At 36.5% G+C, this 26,422-nt stretch overlaps 1 long non-coding RNA gene across 1 annotated transcript in view; it reads right to left on the reverse strand.

Moving 5' to 3' along the window:
* The window catches only part of LOC307193312, a 768,132-nt gene that overhangs the window by 220,801 nt on the left and 520,909 nt on the right, over positions 1-26,422 (reverse strand). The gene's annotated exons all lie outside the window — the stretch shown is intronic.

The following is a 26,422-nucleotide window of genomic DNA, read 5'->3' on the forward strand; positions in this document are numbered from 1 at the left end:
TATATGAGCGTTCTAGTTGCTCCACATCCTTATTAGCTCTTGGCAATGTTGGTTTCTCATTGTGGTTTTAATTTGTACTTTCCTAATGACTAGTGATGTTCAGCATCTTTTTATATGATTATTTATCATCCACATATCTTTTTTGGTAAGTGACTACTTAAATCTTTTGTCCATTATAGTATTAGGTTTTTTTGGTTTTTCTTTTGATACAGCAGTTTCTTATTAGTTATCCATTTTATACATATCAGTGTATATATGTCAATCCCAATCTCCCAGTTCATCACCCCACCACCACCACCCCACCACCACTTTCCCCACCTGGTGTCCATACATTTGTTCTCTACATCTGTGTCTCAAATTCTGCCCTGCAAACCAGTTCATCTGTACCATTCTTCTAGGTTCCACATATATGCATTAATATACGATACTTGTTTTTCTCTTTCTGACTTACTTCACTCCGTATGACAGTCTCCAAATCCATCCACACCTCTGCAAGTGACCCAATTTTGTTCCTTTTTATGGCTGAGTAATATTCCATTGTATATATGTACCACATCTTCTTTATCCGCTTGTCTGTCGATGGACACTTATGTTGCTTCCACGACCTGGCTATTGTAAATAGTGCTGCAATGAACATTGGGGTGCATGTGTCATTTTGAATTATGGTTTTCTCTGGGTATATGCCCAGTAGTGGGATTGCTGGGTCATACGGTAATTCTATTTTTAGTTTTTTCAGGAAACTCCATACTTTTCTCCATAGTGGCTGTATCAATTTACATTCCCACCAACAGTACAAGAGGGTTCCCTTTTCTCTACACCCTCTCCAGCATTTCTTGTTTGTACATTTTCTGATGATGCCCATTCTAACTGGTGTGAGGTGATACCTCAGTGTAGTTTTGATTTGCATTTCTCTAATAATTAGTGATGCTGAGCAGCTTTTCATGTACTTCTTGGCCATTTGTATGTTTTCTTTGGAGAAATGTCTTTTTAGCTTTTCTGCCCATTTTTTGATTCGGTTGTTTTAATATTGAGCTACATGAACTGTTTATATATTTTGGAGATTAATCCTTTGTCCGTTGATTCGTTTGCAAATATTTTCTCCCATTCTGAGGGTTGTCTTTGTGTCTTATTTGTAGTTTCCTTTGCTTTGCAAAAGGTTTTAAGTTTCATTAGGTCCCATTAGTTTTTTTGTTTTTATTTCCATTACTCTAGGAGGTGGGTCAAAAAAGATCTTGCTGTGATTTATGTCAAAGAGTGTTCTTCCTATGTTTTCCTCTGAGAGTTTTATAGTATCCAGTCTTACATTTAGGTCTCTAATCCATTTTGAGTTTATTTTTGTGTATGGTGTTAGGGAGTGTTTTAATTTCATTTTTTACATGTAGGTGTCCAGTTTTCCCAGCACCACTTATTGAAGAGACTGTCCTGTATATATTCTGAATGCTAATCTTTTAATCAACATGTGATTTCTATACATAGGATTTGTCTTTCCTATAACTTGCCTTTAATTATATTAGAGTACTTCAAAGAGCAGACATTCATATATTTGACAAAATCCAATTAGCAATTTATTTCCTTTATGGTTTCTGCTTGTGGTGTCACACCTACGAGAAATATTTGCATAGCCCCAAATGACACGATTTTCTCCTTTGTATTCTTATGTCTTAGATTTTACATTTAAATCTATGATCCACTTTAAGTTAATCATTCTTTTGTGATGCAAGGTATGAATTGAATATAGTTTTCGATATGGTTATCCAATCTGTCTAGTGTCCTTTGTTACTTCTTCTTCATTGAATGTATATTTGTTGAAAATCAGACTTCTCCCTAATATTTTAACATCTTGTTCTTATTTTCCTAATAATTGTTTGCTCCAGTGTAAAACACTGTTTTTAGTAAGCCTGACATTCTCTTTATTTGTTCTGGCTTTTCATTAATATTTGGTGAATTTTGATTATGTTTTTATCTCTGCATTCAGATTTTTCACTAGATTGTCTGCTGCCATATTTGTACAGCCTAATTTGATGAGGTAAGCATCTCAGCAGCAGGTCTCCGGCTGTGTCCGATTTATCTCAGACATTGCCGTCCTCCTTGGGCATATTGTGTTTTTTTTTTTCTTTATTCCACCACAAGCTTCCTCACTGAGCACTTTCACTTGATGAAAGACATTCTAATCATTGCTGATTAACCCTGCCTCGTGTTCCCCTGGGTTTCCCTGGTTCCCCTCCTAATGCCAGCTTCCAGTGCCTCTAGGCATAGGCAACACTGATGCTGCCTCTACTTTGGTGATTGTATTCTCCTGTCCTCACCTCCACGTGTTCCCTCTATGAGAAGAAAGAGTATATACTCTTACAACAAACTAACCTTGGAGAATTTCATAATGCCCAGTAGACTGTTGCAAATCCATATGTCTCTAAAAGAGGATGAGGAATAACTACACAGAGATCTGAAAGAAAACCTGACACCAGAAACTCATTCACACATACCATCAACAGATAATCTAGAAGCCACAAAACCCCTTGTGCTTCATAATTCCCTTTTAGTTTTATTTCTCAAATTTGATGATACTATATCAAAAGCAGGTAACTATTATCGCTTTAAATTGCATGTAAATTTGTGTAGTAATTATCAGTGCTTACCTAAATAATTAATATCTGCTCATCCTGAGCTATGTTAAATTACTGCACAGATGACATACTTTATAAACTTAATCTCTAGTAATAAGATTATAATTAAATACTTATTGATCACGTAATGTTAAGCTCTTTACTAAGAAACATTGTACACTTGTTTTCAATTCTTATTGTCTTTAAGTAACATAATCAAATACTTACTTAATCAAAAAGCAACTTATTTAAAAGTGTTTGTTAGAAAGAGAATCAATATATTAAGAAATAAAATTTAGTCAAACTGTGTATTCCTGATAATTGTGATATAACTAAAGTAAAATGCTTATATTCTGAAACCCTAAGAAAATGTTTGGCAAGAAACTCTTTCCTCATTTTTTGCTGGAAAATCAACAGATTTTCTGCAGTGACATACTATTCAAGAGTTATTTAGGTGATGTTAAACTCATGAATAAGGTTAATCATGCAAGAAAACGTGATTACTTTACATAGCATTATGATGTTTGGACATACTAAAATAATTAAAAGCTAAAGAAAATTTAAAACAGATTTTATTTCTACAAGAGACTAAACATTTAGCTAAAAGAAAAATATTTGAATACTTGATTTTTGTAGCTTTCATTTAAATGAATGGAGAAAAAACTTGTCTGGATTATCATTTAGTAGTTCTGTATAGAAAATGGAATTTTCTGTACATTAGAGCACTCAAAAGAAGTTTTGCAATCTCAGTACAGGCCTAACTAGATTTGCTAACATTACCAAACCTATGCATTATATCCTGAGGTGTTCATACACATGAACACTTCACATTTGCTGGGACGGTTAAGAAAGCTTGCAGAACATATAGCACTGCGTTTCTGACTTTATTTTCAAAATTTTCCTTTTTCAGGAAAATTGCAATCACTTGAATTAAGAAACTGAAATGGAGACCAATTAAGATTTCTTCCCAAAAGAGCTCGAAAGTCAACAAGTGCAAATAAAGAGGGAGCCAGAGAGAGTATGACAGCAACACATTGAGATGATGATCTCTCTCTTCTGGCCTGAGGGCCTGTTCCATAAAGCCATGTATCAAGGACCTCATATTCTGAGTGAAAGATGAGAGAATTCCTCCAACACACCACAAAGAATAGACCTGAATTAGCTTCCTCCAAGCAAAGAGTACAAGTGAGGGATCTGGAAAAATATATTCCTAGTCCTGAACTGCAAGAAGAAATTATAAATCCTCTTATTGGTGATGGAAATATCCCAGACCTCCTAGCTTGATTAATTCCATGTCAGCCCTATGCATAAATGTTTTTCACTTACTTAAAAAAAAAAATCTGGTCTTTGATGTCAATGCAAATTTCAGCTCAGAAAAATGCTGAAGGGACTAATCCTGAGGTTTGCCAGTTATTTGAGATAGCTCCATTTTTAATAGAAATGGCGTTTAAAAATTATGAATTAAACACTTCAAAAACATGTACCCTGAACCTCAAACCCTCCCTTTTAATTTCTTTTTCCATGCTTTCTAGATCATACAAGCAACAGTAGTTACGAGTGCTCTTTGTAGTTAGTTTCAAATGGTAACTATTATTATTGCTTAATACAAATTACTAGTCTCCCTGGAACTATCTCGTCCTTCAGCAAAGTTGTCTTGCTTAAATCTACATTTAGGTTTACATTTTACAAAATTAATAACTTCCATGAAAATTTGTGGGCCCTATATTATTATTTTTCTTTAAAAACAACGACCTAATTCTTATTCAAGTTCATCAGAAGATGAATACTAAAGATATATTAGTTTCATAGTTAGAAAGAAATGTATTTTCTCTGCATTTCTATGAAATGAGAATGAACATACAAATTCTTCAAATAAAAGCAAAAAAATGGCTTTGAATTAACAGAAAGATGGAACTTTGTTTTATAAGCTTTAACCTCCAATTACTGTTATGGGCATGCACTGGTAAATAGATAAAGAAGTAAGATTCACAGTGACAGACTGGGGAAAGAGGAATAATCCTACTAATTCAGAAGACATCTGGGCTTATTCAGACAACAGCAGTCAACATTTAGAAAATGTGTACGGAGTTCTTACAGATTTGTCCAACTCTATCAGAGTACTCATTTTATTGAAGCCATTTTAGACTTTAAACTGTAGAGTAAGCTTCTCAAGAGTCAAATTCTCTTTGTAATTGACAAAATCTATTCATCTAGATTGTATTTTTAAAAGGAAATAAAGAATTATAGTATAAGGATCAACTGGTGTCTGAACAGCCAACAAGTTCCTCAAGATATGCTAAATGAGTATGAATTAAAATCAGGTAAGTACTAATTCTCTTCAAAATTATATTTAAAGTTAATCTTTATTCTCAACAATAAACTTGGATGTTTTGTTATTATTTGGAACCTGGACACTTGAAAATTAATATTGCGATATATACGATAGCTAAATGACTGAATATTTTGACAAATTCTAAAAGAACATTTACTCTATCTCATGCCATATTCATTGAAAAACTAATCACTATCCCTGCACTATCTTACCCGTACTCTCCAAGCCAGAGTGAAGGTGGGAAGGGCTCTGCGAGGAAAGGGGAAGTTCTAACATTCTATTTAGGTCCTAGGTTTGATCCAAGTATTCCATCCCATGCCAGGAAGTCACAAAGATTTCCAGTCTCCTTCCTCTGTCTTTTCTTTTCTTTTTTTTTTTTTTTTTTGAGGTCCAGTTTATTCTTAACTTCCCCTAGTTAGGTTAATTTGGCTGTCCTGTGTGATTAATTACTGTACTCAGAAGTAAATATCCTGTGCCACATCAAATTTCTTCATATGTACTGTGTGTGGTCCCCCTGCATTCAAGTAGAGATATGTATGTGTGGTGACTGAGTAAAAACATACTCTCTCCCACCCCCTCATTTTTTTTATCACACAAAACAGTTCCAAGTGAGGATGTATTCCTGGAGCAGCAAAGAGGAGAGATTCAGCGTGTTACAAAAGCATCACAATTAATGGCATCTTATACTCCCCCAAAGTGTTTTTATTTGAAAACGTTCCTTTTGTGTGTTGTCAAAATACCTTAACTAGAAGTTGAAAATAAAAGAATAACCTGGCAACCTTTCTTGTCCTTTCACATTTTTAGCCAGGCTTTTTTTTGAACATTCAGTGACTGCCGAAAAAATATTTTAAACTAATGGACGGAATTAGACCGTTGCTAAATATTGACACCAATGCAAATACCGACAATTACATTAATATCCGTACAGTTCAGGGTACTGTAATAAACTGAAAAGGACAGGATCATCTTAATAATTCTGATTGACTTAATGGGAAAGGAAATTCAAGTTCGTGTCTTGACCGTAAGTTATCGTTCATCGCAGTATAGAATAAATTAAAAGCATACAGAAGTAATTCCCCCATATCTAGTTATAGGTGTGAGTCTTACCTGTCAAGAATGAAATGCACCTGTTTCTGTGCACAAAAAAACTTCTCGTTGCACAATAAGTGATATGACAGCAGCAAGAACTCTGACAAACTAACTATTGTTAGACAAAGAACCATCATTCTGGAAAAATAGCAAGTCCAAATTCTCTCCCAAGTCTACCCAAACAATCTAATCTTCAGTTAAAAAATAAAGAAAAGGTTTGTCGTTGGGAAGCCTATATTCTTTCCAAGTCTACCAAAATGTGTGTGTGTGTGTGTGTGTGTGTGTGTGTGTGTGTGTGTGTATGTGTGTGTGCAGTCTATAGTCTTCAGTTAAAAAAGATTTGCCATTGGGAAGTGTTAGTCCATATTTGAAATAAAAGATTAGTAAAGTATGAATTTAAACAGTTCACAGACTGTATAATCCTATCAAAATGGAGAGATGGAGAATTTATCCTGGGCCTCGAAAATTTTAAGGGTGCAAAATAATCTTTATTAGCTCTCCACAAAGACTGCATCCAGCATTTGAAAACCTGAGGCTCTACTTCACCGGTCTGTAGAGACTATTTTTCTTCCAACATCCTAGAGACTACATACAGCAAAAGAACTGCAAGTAAATGATGCCATCAGATATAAGTTCCACAGGAAAGGGAGAGATTTTTGGCAATAACTTTGAATAAAGGAAGTGACATAAGCCTAAACCTTATATCAAATGAGTATCCTAAAATACTGAGAGATTGATACAAATGTATAATCCCCCTTAAACTGTTAATGATCAGTTAATCCTAAAGAGCTGAAACAGAGCTATAAAGAACCAACAAAAATAGATCTTTTATGAGAGTGGGAATATGAGATTGTAAGTAGCAATAGCAGGGGTATCAGTTTAAGACATACTTTTTGTTTGGTTTTGTTTTCATTTATTTTTCACTTTAATGATATAGAGTAAACTAGCCCAAGTAATCCCATTCTGATAGGATTAATTAGCCATGGAAACTAAACCACAGTTATCACTTCCTTATTGGTTGCATGGATAGCAATCTCTCTCATAGAACAGGGTGAGTAGCAGCAGTGGGAATAAAATACGGGACCCAGCTTTTGAAGTGGTGCATAGAAAGTGTCAAATAGAAACTCAACTTGAGCTGAGAGAAGTTGGCATCTAAGCAAAAAAGAAAGGAGGGAAAAAAGCAGATTTAAAACCATGTTTCAAAAAGAACTTTGTGTATACTTACTGACCCATAAAACTGACTGGATGACAACAGGTCAGAAACCTACTACATTTCTGGGAGGAAATACACTATTTTGCCAAAGAAATCACAAGCCTTAATACACATACATACATACATACACAGAATCCCTCTGACACTTTGAGAATTGAAACAATCCATAGGCTCCTAACATTCCACGTGGGAGAAGCAGGCTGAGAAAGTTGTGCAATTTGCAAAGAGGTCGTGGTCCCCAGCATCTATTTCACATATTGCCAAAGAAGATAATGGAAAAATAAAAGCATGTGAGAGGATACAGCCAGGGTTCCTGGAAAGAAATGGACCAGGGAAGGAGCTCTTCCAAGAGAGAACAACAGGACAGAATCAAGATACACCTCATGCTCACTGGGAAGGGGTCTTTACAGTTTCTGCCCAGTGTGATTTCATAATTGCCACGGGGCACTGACAACTCTACCGCATTCCTCCTCCTTCCCAGTGGGATTTTTGGCTTTTTGTTGCATCTATCTCATCCCTATTTTAAAAGTATATACATTTTATTATGTAACAGGGAGAAGCACAGATATTCTGCCATGTTTTACCCACGGGCCTCACGAGCAAAGGAGCAACATCTGGACATGATGAAGAAGATATGGGACTACCCAGAGATCTGGGACTTGAGCTAATCACAGTTACTGAATGAGACTGGGTTATCTCCCTTTAGGGCGGGGGGTGTATGTGTTCCATGTGTGGGAAGAGAAAGTGAACGAGTACTGAGTGACCAAAGGACAGACTGCCAGAGACTGTTAAGATTTACCAAATATCTCTATGCTTCTCTACACTCCCAGCCCTTCTGGAAGTTAGGCTGGAAATACGAAATTCTGGCCAAGGTAATATGAAGGAAGGAAGTCACTTCTGATCTCAGACAGTTAAGATATAGTTTGTCCCTTCCTCTCCATCTTCCCCTGCCACAGTTAATGGCTTTGGAGGCTGTGCGTTCTGTCCGATATGGCCCAAGTCCCCTCGTGGAAGAGAACTACCCTAGGGAGAGGCTCACCAGCATATAATTCTGACATGACTGAGAATTCAACTTTTATCGTGTTAAACTCCTGAGATTTGAGTGCACGTCTGTTGCATTAATTACCCTGACTAATATAATAAGGTGACACAAACCCCAAAATTTTAATGTGAAATCCCCTAATTTTTCAGGCATAGCAAAGCATCATATTCATAATTGAAATTAGAAATCTGTTTGACATCTATCATCCATCTATCCATTTTTCTATGTATGTGCATTTCAATCAGACCTTATTCAAAGACCAAATTTCTACTATGTCCATATAATCTTGGCCAAAGTGTACTTGAGTCTCAGTTAAGGTTAGCAAGAGTAGCTCAAGAATAATTCTATTCTTGACACCCTTCTTCCCTCAGGAGAAATGACCACTCAGTCTTGGGTTCCTCGCTGACCACTTAATCTGAAATAAGAAAAACCAGCTTAGCTAGCTTATTCAGAAAAATTATATATTAAAGTATATCAGGCAGCTCATGGATCCTTTGGGGAGACAGAACAGTTATAGACGTTTCACAGCTAAGACCAATGCCCCAAATCACATGGTAGAACTAGTTCAATAGAGACATCACTGCTCCTCCCTTGAGCACAGACCTTTCAGCTTCTACTACCAACACTGAGAATGTTGAACACGTAAAGGTACTTACTCCTGCTGCTCTGGAGCTTACAGCTGCCACCACTCACACAATACCTGATTCTTTGCTTTACTGGCTTTGTCTTCCAAATCTAGCCTGTATCATCCCTGAAACGTGAGGCTGGAAAAGTGAGTAAATGCCTTCCCCAGAGAGCAGCAGGGAGCCGACACTGGGGGAATTTCCCAAACACGTGAAAGATGTTCAGGGGCAGGTAGCCAAAAGAAATGACCAATTTCTACTATAGCCACATATATACCGCTACTGTGGACTATAACAGGGATATAATAGACACTTAATAAATATCTGTAAATGGATGAAATAACGAAGAGTGACCAGGGCTGAAGTATTCGTTTATTGCTAGTCACACAGCATCATTTTAAATGACACAAGAGTGACTGGATGGTATAGCATGACCGCACAGCTCCCCCGAGTTCAACAGAATTATTCTTTCAGTCCCATCCAGCTCAATAGTGATCAAAGCCAAAGCTCCAGAGAACGAACTCCAACTGACACACTCAGCCCCATCCTATAGACTAAGAAGAGGAGCTCAGAGCTTAATAGGACACTGAAGAAAACTGACTAGGCTTCCACTATCAAAGTGAAGTGGGGAATTAGAGCAATTTTCCTGACACTCCAGGCAAAAGTGGGCAGTTTGCCTGGATTATCTAGGTCACTGCTTCAAACTCTAAGATTCATTTTGCCCGTGGAGAACTGTCCTATTAGCTCCAGTTACCACAGAGTAACTAACTGAGAAGTATGCTCAGGGTAAAAACAGCCTCATTCCTAACAATCTCCTTTTAACTATGCTTAAATGTCCATGATTTTTGGTCATATTGACCTAGGCTGGATTTAAAAGAGCAGCTCTTTGAAGATGGACTACAAATGCCACACACTCTTAACTTGCTATTATATTTAAGGCAGAACGTGTCAAATCAAACGATAAAAAACGAGGGGCCAATTCTCTTTCAGGCTGCCTGGAAGGGTTCCCCCATTATTATGGTAGGAATGAATCATCCACAATGATATTTAGGTTAGTAATGCCATTATAATAAAGTGTGTAATTTAGGTTAGTCTCCATTATGTCAAGAGAATTGCCACATATTCACCTCCTTCTCCGACTTCTCAGCTTTGCCCCTGTGGCTTACTCAGGGCACTGTTAATTGACACAATTAAGAGTGAAGACTGATTTAAAGGACCCAGAGGAGCCGCTGGGAGAGTGAGGTTTATGTACTCAGGAGAAGGTTTTATATACTCTGTAATAACTTCCTTCCGGATGCCCCAATTCTTCTCTCGATCAGTGAAAAAGCCAGGATGGGGGGTGACCAACAATATTAGCGTTACAATTTGGTTTCACTCATTTTATTTGTATTTATTTAAATCAAGGAGCAATTTAGGTCTGGTTCCCTTTTAGAGGTACGGATGTGGCTACAGACCTGTCTAGTTCTCACCCACTTTCCCATTAGTTTTTTTTCTCGTTATTTTTTGATACTATAATAAATTATAATGAAGTGTCAACCCAAACCAAAGCATTTTCAGAAAGAGTTTTCCCATGCTGAGGAAGGAAAAAGATACAATGGACTAAAGTTTCTTCATTAGGTAAGGAAAATTCATGTCCATTCCCATTAAAAGAATTTAGCTCACTGTTGAAATTCTTATTTACCAAGCAACCACTTGATCCATCTAGCTTAACATCTTAACTACAGAAATGAAAAGTGCCCGGAATTAAGTGGTTTTCACATGCAGAGTCAGAGAACAAAAACAGGGACCCACATCTGTACTTATTTTAGTTCTGTAAGTCTTGCATCTCTTCTTAGGAGATCAGCACTAGCAAATTGCTGTTAACTGGGATAATTATACAGTTCTCTGAGCAGCGAGCATAATAACACTATGAGTGTCCAAGCGTCTGAACAATTTGGACTGATTTTGTATGGTGTATAATTTACAGTAGAGATTCGGAATGTCTTCTTTTTTTTTTTCTTTTAAGGACAGCTTTCATCCTTTTGCTCTGGATCATTATACATGGAGACACGTATTCACAGTCAAATTTGATACAAATAAATCTAAACATCTGCAAAACTAGGATAATTTTATTGGCATTTACACAGTGCTGTCTCGGGCCATTTCTGGTTGTGATTGGCAGGGCCCTAGAAGTTAGCTGAAACTCACCCATGTCAAAATACGATGTTTAAATGGGTAAACTGACATCAAGACCGTAATGTAATTGTTAAGAAATAAGTCAGTTAGGAAATGTGAATGAGCAAGATCATCTAAAAATGGTATAAAGAAATGCTCAAGTGTATAAAGTAATTAAATGCATATAACATATTGAGCTATACATAAGATGTGATTATAGGGCGTGGTGGCTTGCACTGTAGTCCCAGCTACTTCAGTGTCTGAACAGGAGGATGCTTGGGCCAGGAGTTCTGGGCTGTAGTGCTCTCTGCCAATCAGGTGTCCCCACCAAGTTCAGCATCAATCTGTGATCTCCCTGGAGAAGGGGAGCACTAAGTGGCCTAGGGACAGGTGAACTGGCCCATGTCGAAAATGGAGCAGGCCAGGAGATGTGATTGTAGTTGCAGTAAAAAACAAGGCAAATGAAAATTTTAAAAGTACATTTCAATAAGCTTCTTTCACTTGCTTATTCGTTCAGCCATTCAACAAAAAAACATTTGCTTTGGGGAAAGAGGGGGAACCCTAGAGAGTGCTGGAGACTACATGACTGAACCAGACATTCTGTCCTCAGGAAATGCAAAGATTAGTTTCTTGGTAAATATACATAAAAGACAAACATAGTAGCAATCAATATTTCTAGGATAAAGTAGAATTTCACCCCTTCCATAGCTAATCAATTTATATTGATTGTTCTATTAGGTAATGATGCTCAAAGAAATCCAAGTCACATAGAAAGTATAGTATACAGATAAAGAAAATGACAAGAATATCATACTGCCTGCAATTAATTCACTATACCATTGTGTTAATCATAGCAACTGTTCTAATGGCTTAGCCCACTTACTAATAAAAAACTAGCTAAGCAAGAATTTAGGCATAATTGTAATGAACTTATTGAATATTGAGTTATTGAAAAGTTATTTTTCACACTGGATTTATCATTTCAATTTCATGAAGATTAACTTTAAAAGTTAATTTCTTAGAATTATTGTTTGTTGCTTTCTAAATCCAAAAATAAATTTCTGGAAATAAAGAATATCATCAGCCTTGGGAACTGTAACCAATATTTAATGCCTCCCTTTTCCCAAAGCAATTCTAAGATTTAGAGACTTAAATGGAGTATTATAGAAGAACACAGAGTTGAAATTGATTGCATCACTCAATGAACATGAAAAAAAGCTGATAGTGCAAGAAAAGGATGGGATGATATTTTCAAAATCATTTATTAAACGTTTCAGATAAGCAAAAAAGGCATAAAGAATTATGTAATAAATATTTGTGTATCTACCACTGAGCTTAAGAAATATTACAGTTGTAGAAACCCCTGTTATAATAGTTTATGATTGCATTTTCATATACCTTCCTACCAATTACTAACATTTATTCACTTCTTTAAGGTAAACAAACTTGATTTTTTAGAGCAGTTTTAGGTTCACAGAAACATTGGGTAGAAAGTACAGAGAGGTTTTCATGTATCCCATCCCCACACATGCACAACCTCTTTCCCCACCAGAGTGGTACATTTGTTACAGTTGATGAACCTACACTGATACAACGTTTACACCCCAAATCCATAACTCACATTAGTGTTCACTCTCGGTTTCATACACTCTAAGTGTTTTGACAAAGGTATAATGGCATGTATCCACCATTGTAGTTTCACACAGAGTAGTTTCACTTTTCTGTGTAAATATATGTATATTTATTTACCCTCTGTGTTCTGCCTATTCATCCTTTCTCCCCTCAACTCCTGGCAACTACTGATTTTTTTAACCCTCTCTATTGTTTTGCCTTTTCCAGAACACCATACAGTTGGAATTATATAGCATGGGGCCTTCTCAGACTGGCTTTTTGCAATTAGTAATACACATTTAAGTTTCCTCCATGTCTTTTGGATTTTCTCCATAGATGATCATGTCATCTGCAAACAAAGACATTTTTTTCTTACTTCCCAATAAGCAGACCTTCTATTTCCTTTTAGTTCCACTGCGTTAACTAGGACTTTCAGTATGATGTTGCAAAGGAGTGGTGAGAGAGGACATCCCTGTCTTGTTCCTTATCTTAGTGGGAAAACTTGGCATTCTCACCATTAAATATATTAGCTGTAGGGTTTGGTAGAAGTCTTTTGTCAAGTTAAGGAAGTGCGCTATGTTCCTAGTTTGCTGAGAGTTATCATCATGAGTGGGTGTTGGGTTTTGCTGATAGTTTTTGCTTCTATTGTTATAATCATTGATTTCTCTTCTTTAGCCCTGTTAATATGATGAATTAAATTAAATAATGTTTGAATGTTGGCCCAGCCTTGCATACCTGGGATAAATCCCACTTGGTCATGGTACATAATTTTTATTATACATTGTTGGATCTGATTTGTTGACATTTTGTTGAGAATTTTTATATCAATGGTCATGGGAAATATTTCTTGTCTTGTAATGTCTTTTTCTGGTTTTGGTATCAGGGTAATGCTGATCTCATAGAATGAAGTGAAAGGATTCCTTCTGCTACTATGTTCTGAAAGAGATTGTGTAGAATTAGTATAATTTCTTCCTTAAATATTTGGTAGAATTCAACGGTGAACTTACCTGGGCCTGAACCTTTTTCTTTTGAAAGACTGTTAATTATTGATTCAGTTTCTTTAACAGATATAGCCTTATTCACGTTGTCTATTTCTTCTTGTGTGAGTTTTGGCAGGTTGTGTCTTTCAAAAAATTGGTCCATTTCATCTAGGTTATCAAATGTGTGGACATAGAATTGTTCATATATTCCTTTACTATCCTTTTAAAGTCAGTGGGATCCTTGGTGATATCCCCTCTCTCATTTCTGATATTAGTAATTTGTGTATTCTTTTTTTTTTGTTAGTTGGCTTGGCTAGGTGCTTATTGATGTTACTGATCTTTTCAATGCTGCAGCTTCTGTTTTTATTTATTTTCTCTATTGATTTCCTGTTTTCAGTTTCATCGATTTCTGTTCTAAATTTTATTATTTCTTTTCTTCTGCTTATTTTGGATTTAGTTTGTTCTTCTTTTTCTAGGTTCCTAAGGTGAAAGTTTAGATTAATGATTTTATATCTTTCTTCTTCTCCAATATATGCATTCAATGCTGCAAATTTCTCTCTAAGCACTGCTTTCACTGTATCCCAAATTTTTATAAGTTGTATTTTCATTTTGTCCAAAATATTTTTAATCCTCTTGAGATTTCTTATTTGAACTTGTTAGAGGTATGTTTTTTAATGTCCAAGTATATTAGGATTTCCCATCTATCTTTCTGTTATTAATTTTTAGTATAAGTCCATTGTGTTCTGAGAGCAGGCACTGTATGATTTCTATTTCTTTAAGTGTGTTAAGGTGTGTTTCCTGGCTAAAAAATGCAGTCAAACTTGGTGAATGTTCCATGTGAGCTTGAGAAGAATGTGTACTCTGCAGCTACTGGATGAAGTACTCTATAGATGCCATTTATGTCCAGTTCATCGATGGTGCTGTGGGTTCAGCTGTGTCCTTAGATTTTCTGCCTTCTAGATCTGTCCATTTCTGACAAACATGGGTTGAAGTGTCCCACCATAATGGTGGATTCATCTATTTCTCCTTGCAGTTCTATTGTTTTTTGCCTCACATATTTTGACTCTCTGTCGTTAGGTGCATACATGTTAAGGATTATTGTGCCTTCTTGGAGTATTGGCTCCTTTATCATTACGTTATACACCTCTTATCTCTTCAGAGCAGAGCTCTGAAGTCTGCTCTATCTGAAATTAATATAGCTATCCCTCTTTACTTTTGACTAGTGTTAGTATAGTATAATTTTTTCCATTTTTTTTTTTTTTTTTTTACTTTTAATCGTTATATCTGTAGATTTAAAGTGGGTTTCTTGTAGACAATCTATCGTTTGGGCTTGCTCTTTGAACCATTCTGACAATCTCTCTTAATTGGTATATTTAGACCATTGATATTTAAAGTAATTATTGATATAACTGGAGTAACATCTACTATATTCATTACTGTTTTCTATTTGTTGCCCTTGTTCTTACTTTTGTCTGGCACACTTTTTCTGCCTTTTGTGGTTTTAATTGAGAATTTTATATGATTTTGTTTTCCTGCTTTCTTAATGTATCAATTATAATACTTTTTTTAAAATCTGTTTTAGTGGTTGCTCTAGAGTTTGCAATATACATTAACAGATGGCCCCTGACTGACGATGGTAGGGTTTATGATTTTTTTTGACTTTATAATGGTGTAAAAGCAATACGCATTCAGTAGAAACTGTACTTCAAAGTTTGAATTGTGATATTTTCCCTGGGCTGGTGATATGTGGTACAATACTTTCTCATGATGCTCGGCAATGGCAGCAAATCACAGCTCCCAGTCAGCCACGTGATCATGCGGGTAAACCACTGATACACTTACAACCATTCTGTACCCATAACCACCATTCTGTTTTTCACTTTCAGCCATTACAGCATTCATAATACTCATGTTAGTTCTAGTTTTTTGCTCTTACAATACTGCAATGACCATTCCTGTCCGACTATGTTTATATAGAGAAATGAACATTTTTCTATGAGCTGCTCTTTAAACTTTGGTAAAGGTACCCTTAGGGTTAGATATAATGTCTCCATGAGGCATGTGTGCATAAGTGCTTTAAATGGAAGCAATTCATTTCACCTTTCACACTATTTTTCTCCTAAAGTGACCTGCCTGAGAAGGTGCTTACAGTTGAGGTGTGGTGCTGTTTCTCCTTTCCCGTATCTCCTTTCAAAATCACCCTTTTCTCATTTTACATAGACCTATTAGAATGGGTAAGATAAACAACACAGACAATATCAAGTGCTAGTGGGACTGGAACAGTGGAAACTCTCATAAATTGCTGATAAATATGAAACTGTATTGTCACTCTGAAAAATGGTTTGGCAGTTTCTTAAAACATCAAACATATCCTTAACATGAGGCCCAGCAATCCCACTCCTATGTATTTATCTTAGAGAAATAAAAACGTATGTTCACACAAAAACCTACACACAAGAGTTTACAGCAGCTCTATTCATGAATGCCCCAAACTGAAAAGAACCCAAATGTCCTTCAATGGATGCATGGATAAACAACTGTGGTACATCATACAGCTGAGCACTACTCAGCAACAAAAAAGAATGAACTTATATAAATCTCAAAGGCATTATGCTACGTGAAAAAATATCTCAAAATGTTACATATTATACGAATCATTTATATAACATTCTGCCAGACAAATATGTAGCGATGGAGACCAGATCACTGTTTGCCAAAGGTGATGTGAGGTGTGGGAGGGAGAGTGTGACTACAGGCATCAAGGTAACACAGAGATGCTTTTGTGGGGGAAAGGGCTGATGCAACTATTCTGGTTCCTCACTGCCATGGTGTTTACATAAATTCAAACCTGTGTTAAAATTCACAGAGCTGTATGCACAGATAAATAAATGTTTCTGTATGTTAATTCACAGTAAAATAAAATAAAATAAAAATCTGTGTATTCATTCAGAATCTCACCATGGAACATGGCTCTAAAACATTGCTCTAAAATATAAAAGTCCCTTGAGTACCAAAAGGACAGTTTGAAACACTGTGGTTTATTTAGAGGAAATCAATAACTCTAAAGACTATATTACATAACTTTATGCAGGTTATATGGTTCATGATGCTTTACTTTCAACAAAATTTTAGTGGAATCTAATCCTTTTGTTAGTTAATTTATGTCTAAAAAAATCAGGGGTAGATCTCTATGTGGTTTTTGATATGTAATAGAGGGAGTTCAAGTAATTAAGAGCTACAAGGAAATTGTTTTCATTCTCATCTATTTATTTATGTGAACAAAGTTTCTTAGCTCTTAGATCTATAAAAATGAAAAAGAAAAAAACCCACATAGGAATAGAATTGATGCTAAGCCCTGGCTTAATGAGAACACCTGCTCTTGTTTGCCAATGTCTTCTCGTATCTGTCTGAGAATTTGTTTCTTGATTTCCTTTGTTTCCTCAAAGTTATTTCCTCAGTCTTTTTCTCTACTTATAGTTAAAAGTGAGGCACTAGAAGAAGACCGGAAGCTTTGTGTATGTTCATGGATCGCGGAGATTTTATTGGTGTAATGAGTTGTATCATGTTTACTCCAGCATAGGTATGTTGTAGCCTTAAATTAACCTCCAGTACTTCACAATATGACCTCACTTGGAAATAGGATCTTTACAGAGGTAATCAAGTTAAAATGAGGTCATTAGGGTAGGACCAGATCCAATATGATTGATTTCCTTATAAAACAGGAAAATATGGACACAGAGACATACACAGAAGCTGTGCAAAGACACAGGGCCATCCATAAGCCATGGAGAAAGGCCTGGAATAGAGTCTTCTCTCACAGACCTCAGAAGAAGCCAACCCTGCCAACACCTTGAGTTCAGACTCCTAGACTACAGAAATGTGAAACAATAAATCTCTTCTGTTTAAACCACCCAGTTTGTGGTACTTTGTGGTCCTCCTGCCTACTGCCAAAGTGTGGGAAGAAGTTTGGGGCTTCTGTTTCTCATGCAAATTTCAATAGCTCTCTATATATTTATTCCCAAATTTATCCCAGTTACTAGGTACCTGGTACTGTTAAGTCCTGAGCCTTTTGGGGGCAGGATTCTGTGGTATAAATAAAGTGATTTCTTGGCTTTCCCCACTGCCAGCTTAGAATTCAGCTTTTTTAGAGCTGCTAATTCCATTATCACAAGTGTGACGCTTCCTGGCTTTCAAAATGTTAATGCTATTTTTCCCTCTCCCATTTTCCTCATCCTAGTAGGTTTATGCCTTCTTTCAAAACACACTTTTCATTAGAAGTATCAAGTCCCATTATTTCATAGGACCTCAGCTACACATTAGATAAGATATTTGATATATTTTGGTGGATGTTTTGAGTCAGGAGACATTTTGAGGATGACTACTCAGGCGTATGGCTGGAAAAGGCATATTGTAACCATAATACTTGCTTATGTTGATTAGAAGATATTAAATCATCTCTGTTCCAGAATCTGTTCTTTTTTAAGGGGCTAAGGTTGACCTAATGATAATTACGTTAAGCAGGGTTTGCAATCAGATGTGCTTATTTTACTCCAATACAGGTTGAATTACTAGATAGTAACATATCTAAACATCCACATGGAGTTACACTGATTTTGTAGAATAGTTTATACTTACATCTTTAGCAATAGATGGAAACTGAGTGTTGAAATGTGACTTCTATTGCAGGTTCTGCCGTTTCCTAGATGTGTGCTGTTATTACATGCACTTTATCTAAAGTTCGTTTCTTCTTCCATAAGCTATATGTATATTAGTTACCAAAATAATTCTATAATTCTGTACTTTTAATTGAAACAACAGCCACCCTTCTTCATGCCTAGTGTCTAAAATAGAAATAGGTGTATCTACATCAGTTAGAAAGTAGCTTCCTATATAATTCTGTTTACTTTATTTCATTTTAGAAAAAATAGAACACTAACTCAAGGTCCCTTCTCTAACAAAGAAATCTTTTCAAGTTTCTTTTTCTTTTGCAAAGAACTCTTTTATTGTGGAAGCATACAGATAAAAACTGGTGACTTTTACAATTTTAAAGTGTATAATTCAGTGATTTGAAGCACATTCACAATGTTGTGCAACAATCCTAGAATGGGCCCATACGCTGGGAACCTAAATCAGACAGAACTGCCAATCAGTTCTTTGGCCAGACAGGGTTACCAGCTCCAATCTGCAGAGAGACAGAGCTGCTGGCTAGGGTCTCTGCTTTGGTGCAGCTGCAAGCAGAAAGGCAGTCTGGCAAGATCTGAGCACTGGTTGCAAGAAGCCCTGCCCTGCTTCTCCACCTCTGTCTGATCGCCAGTGTTGAGTGCGGCAGATTCCCTCAGTGTGAACACCATGAATCTTGACAGAGTGGGTCTTCCAAGAAGCATCCTGCAATGATGGGAAAGCTTATGTCCATCTTGGACCATCTTTCCCACTGGAGAAATCACAGGTCTAGGGGTGGGGCTCTTAGTGTGGGGTTGTGCCAGCCTGGGGGAGGGGACATGCAGGCAAAGTGAAATAGCTTCTCTTACCCTCAAGTCCCTCTCAGTCTCTGTGGTCCAGGGAGGTGCGTCAGGCTCACCCCCAGGGTCCCGGGATTTTCTCAGTAGTGTCTTATCTATGGATAGCTGCTAATGGTCTTGTGAGGGATACTGAAGTCAGGAACAATCTATGTCATCTCCACCTTAATTCTCACCACCCTTGCATAGCTATATACTTGTTCTGCCACAATGACTCCCCTCCCTCCACCATGTCTATGCTTTTACATGGCTCCACTGACGTTATGTTTAAAAAGATCATGTCACCTTTCTGCTAAAAATCCTGAATGGCCTCACATATTACCCTGAGAAAAAACCATGACCCTTGTTACAGCTTGTAGGACCACATGTGATCTGACCCACAGTTTCTCTGACCTCACTTCCTATCACTTTGCTCCTTGATCACTGTACTCCAGGCACACCTGCCTTCTTGATTTTTCCTAAACACTCCAGCCCAGGCTCTGTCTTCGTAGTGCACGACCTCCAGATATCCACATGATTTACTGCTGTAGCTCCTTCATATATCAACCTAGATATCACCACATAGAGGACTTTACTGACCAAGTTATGTAAGATAGCACTCTCTTCATTCTCTGTTCCCTGCTTTCATCTTCTCCATAGTACTTATTATCTTACACAATGTTCCTTTGTTATCCACCTCCCTCTATGAGATGGGACTAATCCATGAGAGTAATGCTCTAAATATATTCTTGGAAATAATTAATATAAGAATAGAAAATTTGAAAAGGAATGATAGGTTTAGTTTCAATCATTTGAACTGGACATGAGCACTGCATACATTTTTTCTTTTCTGGAGCTCAGGAGAAGACCAGCTGGATACAGATTTAGAAGATATTAACATAGGTGACAGTGAAACCATAAATGTGGATATAGAGTACATAGTTTGTCATTGATAGAACCATTAGTTCAAAGTTAAGCAATGGTAGACCTTGGCATTGCCCCTAAGCAGTACGACTCCTCTGATGGACATGCCCGATTAACTTGGCAATTGAGAAGACAGAGGCTACAGGACCCGCAGTCAAGAGCGCTTGGGGTCATTTAGACTGAACCTCACAAAATGTGTATCTTGTTAATGTCTGCTAGCAGTGACCGAACACAGAGAAATTGAGAATTCTCAAGAACGCCACACCAATTGTCCCTTATCTTGTTCCACCTTCCAAATAGGGGGGAAAAAAAGAATTGGATCTTATATGTAGGAGATTTTGATCTGTACAGTTGGGACAGAATGCTGAGTTCTGTTTCCTATTGCCCCAGAATTAGTGAACAGGGTCCAAGGATGAATACAAAGAGACGATGATTACTTCTACATTCTAAAAGCAGTCAACATTAAAAGGTTCAGATAGTCCCCTACGACTTAAACACAGGCAGTCAAAATTATTCTGCCTTTGCAGTCATTTCCCCATTAATCTCTTCTAACAAAAGTTCTGAAATAGGAGGAAATTCAAGGATATATAAGGAGTGGTGAGATATTGGCTTAGAGGGACAGTCCTGCAGCTTTTCTCTCTTTTCCTGCGTGGCTGTAGGATGGAGACGTATTTTTATCCTCTCCTTACAGCCAAGTAAGAAGGCTTAAAAGAAAGACTAGCATCTCATTCCTGATTGTTCATTCACTTAGGAGGAGACTTCTGATCTGTCTTCTGTCCTTTTGAATGGAGGAAGAGGTAAGGAGTGAGGATGAATGGCTGAGCAGAGAAAGGAGGCCACAGTGAAATAACCTGCAATTTTACAAGTTTTGAGTAGTCAGGTAGAGATTCTTTGTGGCTTAAATAGACATAGATGAAAGAAGACAGTCTTGAGCAGCCCAGCCAAGTCTAGACATGTTCAGTCCTATATTTTATAAAACCTGGGCAAAGAGTGTTTCCTAGAAGTATGCAGCTATAGAACACCTGGCTAGAAAAGGTAGGCGAGGAGGTATTGCTGAACGTCAAAAATGAAGAGTTTTCTTAAAAGCCCATCACAGACCCAGTCCATGAGGTGCACCACGAGATGGCTCAAAGGTCCCAGGAAATGGTCAGGCTCTGGATACGCAGAGTCTGCATACCTGTGTCAGGAGCAACCAAGAAAGACAATCGAAAAAAGAAAAAGAAAGACAATCGCAGCACTTGCTAGTAAAAAGATATTTTATGCTTTTATTTAATTTTCTACCTTTCCTTCGCAACATAAGAAGAAGGGACACGAAACAGAAAGAAGAGAAGTGATAGAACAGGCCACACATCTATCCACTCCTAGTCGTCTGCTAAAATTTTATCAGCAGGAGTGGAAGGGGAAGAGTGAGTGTTAACTAGATATGAGATTAAGTCAAGTAGATTGAAAGAACTTTTTTAACTGTGAACGAGTGGCTGAGATGTCTTAGGGTCAATAGGATAGATTTTTTTCAAGCACAGTTGAAAACAGTGATGGAGAAAAAAATTAAAACATTTAATTTTTGTATCTGGTTGTATAGATTTTTCAAATATTGCATTATTGTGGGTTTTAAAAACATTTTGGGGGCTCTTTATTCCTTCCTGAAAATCAGAGTTTCCATCTGGCATACTTTTTCTTAAATCTGAAAAACTTCCTTTAGAAGGTCATGTAGTGCAAATCTTTTGGCAACAAATTCTTGTGGTTTTCTTTTATATGAAAGTGTCTTTATTTTTGCCTTCATTCTTTAGAGATATTTTCACCCTAAAAGTGGCATTCCACTAGCTTCAGGACTCCATTTTCTTGACGATAAATCAGAGATCATTTGAATCATTGCTTCCTTTTATGTAATGTTTTGTTTTTCTCTGGAATCTTTTAAGACTTTTTCTCTACCTTTAGTTTTTAGCAGTTGACTGAGATTGCCTGGGTATTGTTTGTTTTGTATTTATCCTACTTGGGCTTTGCTGAACTCCTTGAATGTTTAAATTTATGTCTTTCATCATACCAGTACCAACAATACCAATACACTTTCCTGTCAAGCACTGCCCAATATTGAGTTTTAAATATTTACTCTTTAGATTACTATTTAAAAATATCTGTGAGAGAACTGGACTAAAAAAAGCTGTCTGGCCACTTCCTAAAGAAGGAAACTTTATTGATTTTTACATGCTGTCAATATGGTAATATAATACCAAAGAACAAATACTTAATACTGGACAATGCTGGGTAAGGAAGTGTATTGTTATTGTACCTAATAAAGATTATTTCAAAGCTCTCCTTTCAAAATAATAATAATCATAATTATAATGATAATAATAGTAGTTAATTCCCACTGTATACTTTGATTTGCCACGTAGTGCTCTAAATGCTTTATACGTATCAATTTGTTGAATACACAAAAATATCACAAACAGGCATATACTATTATTGACTCAACTTTGGAAATGAGAAAACTAAAGAATAGAGAGCCCAGGCCCAAGACCACCAGGCAGCAGAAGAGCAGAAATTTACACTCAGGTAGTCTATATTTACGGGGTCTGTATTTAACCAAGAGCTTACATTGCCCTGATATTTTCCTAGCAAGTGATTAAACATCTAATCTCAGTAAGAGGAAGTTTAGCTCATATTGTTTCCAGCATAATTTGACAGTTTTAAAGATTCTCCCCCTCGAGTTCCCACTGAGAACACTAATCTGAGACAAAGAGAAGTGGGGAAATAGAGGCTGTGTGCATGTGTATATTTTCTGAATGGTGGGATAAATGGCTTGTCAAGAGTTAAAAAGAAAATCAGAACGTTCTTACTTTAAAGATCACCTCCATCATCAGATCTTACTTTATATGAACATCGGTTCACTGGTCTATGCCCTTAAACCAAAAGAATCGCTTAGACCTCAACAGATACTGTTGTATAAGAGCTGTTATAGACAGTGTGCTCCTGGATGGGGAGCCAGTGATTGCGATTTTAAATGGTGATGTGATTTTGGTGACTAATCTTGAAGTGTGTGTGGTGATGACAAAGAAACAGGTTAGTAGAACTCTAACAAAATAGAAACACCACCTTGTGCACTATGTTTTACAAATAAGAAATTCAGTCTAGAAGGCAACTTAAATCTGAGGACTCTGATTTGATTTAGATTCAACCCTTTTCCAACCTGAGACTTATGGCAAAATAGTTTTTAGAGAAAATGCCTTTATCATTAAGAATGTGGAAAATACAAGTCATGTATAAGCCCTCATTTCTCCAAAGATGAATAGCCACTGATGAACGGCGAATATACACCTTAAATAATAACAAAAAAGTAGCCCACTTTGCTCTACTCTGAAATACTTTGAGATTTATATTTGTAGCAACTTGGGAAAGGGCTTATTTTAGAATCATAGAGCGAGAAAGGAACTTGACCATCACTATATTTAATTTAGAGATGAGGAAATCTTGGTCAAAGTCACATTAAGCATGAATTAATCTATTCAACAAACACTGGCTAAGCTTCAGTTATGTGCCAGATGCATATACGTTAGACTGTGAACACATGAAAAAAGTAAACAATGAAATCGCAGAATAACACAGAGATAGGCTGAGAATTCAGATCTCTGGGTGCCTAGTCCAGTGCTTTATCCAGAATAAAAGTGGCTAAGATAAACAAATGGGTATCCAGAGCTTTCCATAGAAAGCTCTCTGGTAGGACTTGATTTTCTTTTACTATCTCAGTTAAACGTCAGTATTACCTTTTGAAAGCAGCACAGAAAAAGGCAACCATTTGACTTTTAGGAAATACATCTAGGGTTTCAAATATCCTTGGTTCAGAAAAAGCAGTTACTTCCTACCACGTAATCATGTCTTATCACTTCCATTAATTCTGGGGGCTTGTATTATTAGGTTTCAGAAAACTGTTTAACATGCTAATCATTGTATTTAAAATGTTGGATAAATGGCAAACATTCTATATATTCTATGCAATAAGAAATAACATTTTTCCACAGAGAAAATGAGAGGTATTATCTGAATTAAATGATCAAACCACAAAAGGCAATAGAGGTTAACTTTGCACAGTGTGTTTCCAATACCATTTGAAAGCTAACACAAGTTCAAAGGACCAACTTCAACCTGAAAATGTTCCCAAATACTCCATTCCCCAAATATATACACAAAGTTATTGAAATCAAAATAATTATTAATGCTGAAACTTTTTAAATGTAAGGATATTGATTCCTTAATAAATTAATAAGTACATAATAATAAAACATATTTAATAATGTTTGTTCAATAGAACCTAAGATTATTTAATTATTCTGTTATAGTTGAACAAGTAAGAAAACTAACACTTTTCTCAAAGTTGGTAGAATGATGAGACCAACACGGAGTAAAGTTTTACTATAGAAAGAATCTACAGAAAGTCACACTGTACTCTCTACTCTCTAAAGTTATGAATATGAGTTTTACTTCATTCCATCAGTAACTTAACCCATATTTATTTACCTCTATCTCTAAAATATAGTGGAAGGTGCTGTGGAGGGTAAATGGATGACTCAAGTACAAATATTTCCTTCAAGATACTTAGAGATTAATAGTAAAGATAGAAAATATATGTAAATTAAAATACCAGTATACTCGGGGAGGGGGGAGGCACTGCTATGTAAACAGCAACAAATCAATGGTAACAACTATGTTAGAATTCTGCCAGGACCTATCAGTTACTGAGTACAGAATGGGCTTCCTAATTGCTACTGAAGGGAAGAGGAAGTTTTTAGGGGAGAGGAAATTGTTACCTTTTTTTTTTTTTTTTTTAAAGAAACCTTTGTAGGGGAATAAAATTGAGAGCGAATGCAATAAAACTTACTTGACAGCAATACATTCAGGTAAGTAAGAGGGTGTCTGACAGCCTTGCCAAGGACTGGTAACTCTTGAGAATAACCATGGGTCAACTCTAATATAGGTCTGAGGGAAGACACCAGTGGTCTTTATTAAAACCCAGCATGTGATAATGGAAAAGGACTCTCTTCAGTGAGGGTCTCACTCAATGCTCAAGAACTATTTGGAGCTCTTGGTTAAGAATTACCTAGAAGGATTTCTTTTCTAGTACCCAAATATTCTTGACTGGACTGAGTATTCTGTCTTTTCAATGATTCTTCTACTTGGTAAAGGTATGTATGTGACTGAGGTAAGAACAGGGAGTAGACTCTTGATTGAACAAGGATTCCACAGTACCTCAAAGCAAGTCCAATATGGGTTGCTCTCGATTAGCAGCTTACTTGAGTTTGAGAAAGACCATCATCTTCACTGCCCTAAAGAGAAAACAGAAAGAAAAACAAACAAACAAGAACACACATGCCTCTTGGCATTCTAGGAACTGACCAAATGAATGACAGAAACCAGAAGTTTCAACAGACTGCTCTATTCTATCCGCAGTTCTTGGTCTAGACTCTCCCCTCAGGACCAAACTCTCTGGAAAGCCCTTCAGAGCAGATCAGAAACAGAATAAGGAATTCATTCATTACTTTAACTCTCTTTTTACCCCTTCATTTATTCTACAAACATTTACTTGGCAGCAATTCCCAGAGAAAGTGGCCCTTCAGCTGACTTTTAAAGAATGTGTGAAAGGCAGCTGGATTTTGTAGTGAAGAATTTCATACAGGGTATGGTCATGTGAAATGCATGATAAGTTTAAGAGACCACAGGTAATCTGATATGTTTTGAACCACAGCCACGTTGTATGTATCGGGAGTTATGTATCAGGTTGCAGCAACAACCTGCATACGTACATACATAACATAACAGCTTGGGGCTTTACTGCTGTGTTACAGCGTGGGCTTTCTCTTGAAACTTAGAGACTCATTGAAAGATGTTAACAAGAGAGAGGCAGGAACAATCTTCCTTTTTTGAAAGAATTCCTCTAGAAAAGCCTGAACAATAACTAGTCCTCAATAAATAATTCTTGAATAAATTAATGAATGATGAGGGTCATAACTAATTCAATGACAAAGAGATAAAAAGACAATTATAAAGATAACAGAACAACACATTCTTTGAAACTTGAAAAAAGACTGAAGTGTGGCTTGAAAAAATGAGAGAAATCAAATACAGTAAGTCCCCTGCATATGAACGAGTTCCATTCCAAGAGCACGTTTGTAAGTCCAATTTGTTCGTATGTCCGACAAAGTTAGCCTAGGTACCCAACTAACACAATCGGCTACATGGTACTGTACTGTAGTAGGTTTATAATACTTTTCACACAAGTAATACATTAAAAACAAACACAAAAAATAAAGAAAACATTTTTAATCTTACAGTACAGTACCTTGAAAAGTACAGTAGTACAGTCC

This window comes from Stenella coeruleoalba (genome assembly GCF_951394435.1).
Source record: "Stenella coeruleoalba genome assembly, chromosome: 10".
Lineage (NCBI taxonomy): Eukaryota > Metazoa > Chordata > Mammalia > Artiodactyla > Delphinidae > Stenella > Stenella coeruleoalba.